Raw genomic sequence first — 7,281 nt, 5'->3', positions numbered from 1 at the left:
TTCACGTTGTAGTGAGGGCAAATCCAATCTATAAGGATTTTCCCCTCTTATTTTCTATTATTTTGTAGCTTATTAAGGGTCCGTCCATGTTCTCCAATAAAAAGGGAAACGATGGATGCCCTAAGGACCCTTTTTTGACAATTTTCAAATTTGCACTTTCACAAAGTTGGAAGAGGATCACGTTCAAGAGGGGAAGGAGGAAGAACGAAGAGGAAGGAGAAGGGAAGGAGAAGGAAAATGGGAGGAAGTCGCGCCAACAGCCCCCAGACATCGCCGCTCAGCCTCTCGCGCCCCCACGCTGCCGCGCACGACGCCGCGGCCCTGACAGTCGCTGCCCCCTGCTTGGTCACGCGCTAATGCCGCCGCTCGCGACCAACGCCGCAGTCCTGACAGCCACTGCCGCCTGCTTGGCTGTGCGCCAGCGCCGCCGCCTGCGCGCGACGCCCCGACCCCGATGGCCTCCGCCGCCCACTTCCCCACGCGACGACGATGCCTGCGCATGCGATTCCACGGCTCCAACAGCTGCCGCCGCGTGCCTTCCCGCACGTGGACACCGCTGCCTGCACACGACGCCGCGGCTCAACCAGCCACTGCCTCCCATTTTGCCCATGCGTCGCCGTTTCCTGCCTGTGCGCAACACCGCAAGGCAGCCATCTGCCATCTCACCCCCTCGGGCAGTGTCACTGCCGCCCACGCGCAACACCGCAGCACCGCCAGCCGCCGTTGTCCAAATGTTCGCGCGTCGACGTCGTTCGCCCTTGCACTGCTGCACCGCGTCGTTGTCGCATTGCCCTCGAGTCTACGGATTCCTTCCTGATTGTTGTCAGCCCAGGCCACCATTCGTCTCACGCTCGACGTCGCCGTTCACACTGCGCCACTGACTGAACCGCTTCACACCCACTAGTTGCCATCCTTTCGTGCTTCAACTCCCATCGTCTTTGACGTCGCCACACTAGGCCGAACGCACGAAGCCAAGACGACAGCCAACATACATTGATGAGGTACGCCCGCCTTGTCTCCATCTCTTATTTTCTTCAGTGCATTTTTAATTTGCCTCCACTGCGCTCGGGTTAGACATAGGTGAGTGAGACAACTTGAGAGAACTACGCCGGAATACAAGAGAGTCTTCCCTGTTTGGTACAAGTCGGGTTCGGCTGTCCCATGAGAGCAAAACCCAGCAGGGTTACCCCCGTCAGCGTCCTAGTCATCCTCGTCTCCTCGGATGAGGTTTGGAAGGTCTAACCCACCACCTCAGGTGACTCCCTCGATTCCCTGGACGTCGGATGTCCCTGCAAGTCGGCTTTTTGCACGTACCATAGTATGATCTTTTGCATTCTCGTTGTTATTGCCTACCATTTGCATTCACCGTTGGACGATGCCCCATCGTAGTCCGATACCGACACATGTATCGACACCGAGTCATCATGCTCAATGACGACCGGACGACGTCCCAACAACGTCCAGCATCAATATGGCTCTAGTCTAAAGGCCCACCAATGAAACTCCATTAAGCCCACTATGAGAGGCAACTACGCCGTGGCCGGAGGCTTTAAAGTATTCTTAAATAATCCCAAAAAAATCCCAAAAATTCATTTTCTGCCTACTAATATTTTAATTATATTTTTAATTTCTTTTTTTTATATTTTTATTTGATTATTTATTTATCTTCATAGGTAGTAAACCCACTTCTAAAATTCATAAAAATTATAAGTAAAGTGCAAATTCATTTGAATAAACCCTTGCTCCCTGTGGATAGACCCTTACTCTCCCTAGGCTAGTATGGTTATTACAAATTTTTTTGTTTTAAATCGGATAAACCAACGACACTATTTAGTGATGTTAAATTTTCACTAATTACCTCTCAAATCTGAGTTATCACCTTGCACCCTTTTCTGTTGAGCTACCGATAAAACACGTTGTTAGACCAACGATGCTGACATAGTGGACTCTCTAGACGGCTCCTTGGATCAACCAGCTATGACTGTCGATGACTTGCACCATCCCAGCCGTGCAGCTATCGCCAGTGACAGTGCAACCCATGGTCTCTCGCATCCACGAGACTGTGCCCTGATGTCTGGCATCTTCAACTGTCGGAACCCCAGCCGACCTCGACCTCAAGCGAATGATAAGCCTAAAAATGTGTGTAAATATGTCGTTGATTTGACGTTTAGACTTCTACAATAATATTTATAAATACCCTTAATCACTAAATATAGAATATAGAGTAAGCAGGGGGTCAAACCACAAGGAGGCACCAAGAAATAATTTTTATCCAATTTTTCATGAATTAATTCAAGGAGGAATTAATTTTGCAATTAATAAACCTTAATTATACTTAATAATGTTTTTAATTAATCAAAATCAAGTAAAAACTTAACTTTGATTTTAAATATTTCGGTCAAAAAGCTCAAGATAAAATTATTTCAATTGTAAGATCAGATTAATTCGGATTATTAATTTCCCAATTATTATAAAATTTTAAGACAATTTTTATGAATTAAAATTGGGAAATGAATAATCAAGAAAGGGATTTTGAAATTAGAGTTCAAGATGGACGAATTTATAGCCAAGTTTTCATATTTTGTGTTTTTATATATTGAATTAAATTTCCAAGCAATAAAATCTGAAATCTAGAGAGAGAAAATAGAAGAATTAACCTAGAGAGAGAAAGTGAAGAATTTAGGGAAAATGTGAAATCCGACCCTAAATTAAAAATCTAAAAATACTGAATTGTTCCAAATCTATTTAAAACTAAAGATTAACAGTTAGATCTCGAATCAGACTCAAATGCAATGCTAATTTCATTCAAAACAACTTCTAGGGCATGTACATTTCGCCCATGCCTTGGCGTTTTCGAATTGTTCAAGAAGAAGTTCAAAATACAAATCAAAAACTTACATCTTTGAATGCAGGATCAAGATCGGTCGACTTCCAAAGTAACTCATGTGTCCTTCCTGCCCAAATCCTTGGGGAGAGCTTCAAAAAGTAAATTTCGCCCTTTTCCAGACCTCTATTTAAAGATCCAACCTGTTTGGATTGTAGAGGGTGAAAAGACAAACATACCCTCAAAATTTCAGCCCAATCGGACATCTAGATCTCTAGATTAATCTAGGCCGTTGGATCATTTTATATTTTAGAAAAAATCAATTTTTCTGATTGGTTGCCGCATTCTTTCTCATTTTCCACCTTCTCGGATCGCATACTGATGCTTCGTTGTCCGCGTCCGCCGGCCCAATCATTGAAAAAATTATTCTGTGTTTGAATGGTTAAAAACGTGCCACGTCACCCTGTTTTTTAAAAAAATGAAAAATGACAAAAACAAACTTTTCGTTAATATTTATAAACGCATATTCGATTTATGTGTGCATTTAATGCACGCGGCGAATCGATTGTGGCTTTCATTATTTAAAGCATGCCGCAACTGTTTTTTTTTTGTTTTAAATTCATTGTGTGTGTATCAGTTGCCAGATGCATTTAATGCACGCAGCTAACCGACGGAACATTCTTGCTTAGTAAATGCACGCGGAGATCAATTCTCCGCGTGCATTTATTGCACAAAAAGTAAAAGTAAAAAATTAAAAATCGTACCTTTCTCTCTCATCGACCATGCCACGCTATCTACAGAGCAATTATTTGCTCATTATGGCATCGCGATTCGCAATGCCATAATGAGCCAATAATGCTCTTTTTTCTCTTTCTTCCTCTCATTTAAATATTATTCATCCACGTCATTCACCCAAATTTTGGGGGAATGACGTGGATGCCACTTAATATATACAAATATATTAAAAAGGCTTTCTAAAATGCCATATAAATATAATATGTATTATTTAAATTAAAAATTCATTTCTTGGCTAATTATTGGTCAGCAAATTATATAAAAATATGTAAAAATTCCAGAAAATTTAGGAAAGCCCTTATCAACCTTTAGCCAAGTTTTTAAGGCCTGTAGAAAATATTGATTCAATTAAATGAGGTTAAATACCATGTAAAAATGATAAAAATTAGAAATAATAGTAAAATCAAAATGTAAGTCATCTATCGCCATTTTTATATGATAACATGCAAATATGGTCATTAAAATACATAAATATGATGTAAAATTCATCAATTAATCATGTTAATTTGCAAGTTATCAGGGAATTGAGGCCGAATTATTTCCCCACCAACGCTAGTGACTAACCCTTGTCTTCGGCCCTAGTGTTGTGTTCTTGGTCGCCTTGACCCCGGCCTTTTGTCAACGTCACTTCTTGTTGTCACGGCCCCGCAGGTGCTAACCGCACCGGTGCTGACCACTATCATTGCACTTGCACCCCTCAACCACCGCAACCACAACCTCAACCACCGCGGCCATCAGTGATGCCACACGAGTGTCTCCCCTAATGGTCGCACCCACCCACAGCCATTGTAACGTATCCTATGATCGCCCCCACCCGCCGGACTCATCATTAGTCGTGGCTCGAACTACTCGAGGACCTGTCCACCGCTGCCAGGGATTGCCCGCTGGTAGTCCCAACCTGGTGCAGCCAACCAATTGCGTCCTCCCTCGCCTGTCGTCTGGTCAACACCGCCCCTTCCGCGCCTGCAATTGGACCTCCTAGACACCGTCTCACCGGTTACTCCCACGTCTGAGAATCTCCCCCGCCATGGAATATCCCCATTCATCAATGGCGGTCTCACCTCATTTTAAACGCTTGACCCACTGTCCGCAGGTTTCATTCTCTCCCTTGTTATACAGTATTATCATGTTCTTCAGTGCCGTCCTCATCTGTTCTGCTGCCAAGATTTCTTCGAGTCATAGGAATAGCCACCGAATTTGTGTTAGGAACTTTCTTTCCTTGGTGTCAGATCTGCATTGCACTTGGCGACAAACGTGGATGTGCACGGACGGTGGTCGTCCCCCACCCATCGGTCTTCGAGCCAAATAATAACTTGCAAATTATAATGTTAGATTGATGAATATTACATAAATATATGTGTTTTACTAACCATATTTGCATGTTATCATAATTAAATGGACATAAATAGCTTGCACTATAGTTTTATGATTGTTTTTTTAGTATTTTTTACATAACATTAGACCATAGTCCATTGAAGATTTATTTTTTTTGAGGGCACAAAATGCTTGGCTAGAGGTCCATAATGCTTTTACTAATTTTTTGGAATTTTCCATATTTTTTATAATTTTATGACCATTATATTGCCGAGAAATGATTTTTAGAATGTAAAGAATACAAAATCACGTGGCATCCACGTCATTCGCCCAAAATTTGGGCGAATGATTAGATGCATTAAATGAGCACTTTATCGGTTCATTATGGAATTGCAATGCACGATGCCATAATGAGCAAATCTTTATTTCAATGATACCTGGCGTGGGCAGCAAGGAGAAAAGGTAAAAAATTGTCTCGTGTACTTTTGGAATATTCCGCGTAATAAATACAGGGGGGGAACCGATAGCCACATGCAATCAATGCACAAGGTTAATTGATTCCACGTGCATTTATTTTAAGAAAATGAAAGAAAAAAATGTGTTTCTTTTTTAAAATTTTGTTATAGGAGTGCTGAATAGGCAACGTGGCGCCATCCTAGTCACTCAAGAAGAATCGAGATCAACAAATCATTGCGCCCTTTGGAAGCACGCAAAAATATGGCAGCGGGCCATCCGAGGGTTGAGAAAACAAGGCAACAAATCCAAAAATGGGCATTTTCTATTTGTGTGGAGGAGAGATAAAAAATCCAGTGGCTAGGATTAATGGATAGTAAAATGGTGATATCTTGAGATCTAGTTGTCCGATTGCACTCAAATTTTGAGAGTAGGTTTGTCTTTTTACCTTGTACGATCCATACAGTTGGATCTTTAAATAGATATCGAGAAGATAGGGGAAACTACTGAGGAAGCTCATCCCCAAGGTTTTTTGCTAGGAAAGACACAATATTTGCTTCTGAAGTCAACAGATCTTGCTTCAAGAATCAAACTTGTAAGTTTTTTCTTCACTATTTTATCTTCTTCTTGAATGATTTCAAAATGCCAAGGAATGGGCAGAATGTACATGCCCTTGGAGATGCATTGAATGGTGTTTAGCATTGCAATTTGGTTTTGATTCAATATCTGACTTTACTCTTAGTTGTACACTGATTTTCACCTCATCTTGCCTCTTAGATTCCTAGATCAGAGTTGAATTTCATCTATAATTCATTTCCTCAAATTCATTCCACTTTCTCTCTATAGGTTAGCTGGCCTACTTTCTCTCTCTAGATCTAAAAATTCAATTCGACATCTAAAACACCAAAATCCAAAATTTCATCCAAAAATTTGTCTATCTTCAAGCTGAATTTCGAGATCCCTTTCGTGCTCATTAATTCCCAATTTTAATACATAAAAATTGTTTTGGATAAATCCCTTTCTTGGCCATCCGAATTACTCTGACACAAGAATCCAAATTATCCTCTCCAGAGTGTTCTGACAAAAATTATTAAGATCATTATAAAGATTCTACTTACTTTTGAGTAATTACAAAACAAAATTAAACACAATTAAGGCCCATTAATTCATTCTTGAATTAATTCATAGAAATTAGAATAAAAATTATTGAAAAGTGCCTCCCTGTGGTTCGACCCTTTTCTCATCCTATACTTTCTTTATTTTGAAATTGGGAATTTTATAAATTTATTGCATAAGCTTAAATCCAAACGACACATTTAAACTTGCATTTAATCACACCAATTTTAGGCTTATCACCGATCATCTGGGTCATTGGGAGCTTGTCTGTTGCCAAGATCCCTCATGTCACTGTCGGTACTACTGTCCCGGATAAGTCGGTTTTCCGTCCGGGGTTTTCCATTGGAGTTTTTCGTCCGTTGCCTTTCCCTCTGTGGTGTGATACCAGCCTATCGATCCCGACACTTCGTGTTACATCAGCCATTGCAGCACACATAAATGATGATGGTGACTCATCCTAGTCCTACAATCGTGGTTAAAAGAATGAGAAGTTCACTATATTATTCATATATCTCAAGATTGCAAAAATAAACTCAAATAATATAAATTTTCATACACGTTTTATTAGAGGCAATTTATAGATAATTAAAATACATGTAGAATACGTATAGGAACATTCGAAGGCGAGAGTATGATACTCAATATTCGTAAAACTCAAAAAATATGATTTTTTCATTGTCATTGTAGCACACATAAATGGTGATGGTGACTCATCATAGTCCTACAATCATGGTTGAAAGATAAGAGGTTCACGATATTATTAATATATCTCAAAAATT

This window comes from Wolffia australiana, chromosome 1, assembly GCF_029677425.1.
Source record: "Wolffia australiana isolate 7733 chromosome 1, ASM2967742v1".
NCBI lineage: Eukaryota > Viridiplantae > Streptophyta > Magnoliopsida > Alismatales > Araceae > Wolffia > Wolffia australiana.
The sequence above is the reverse complement of the archived record's forward strand: the minus strand, read 5'-3'. Positions refer to the sequence as shown.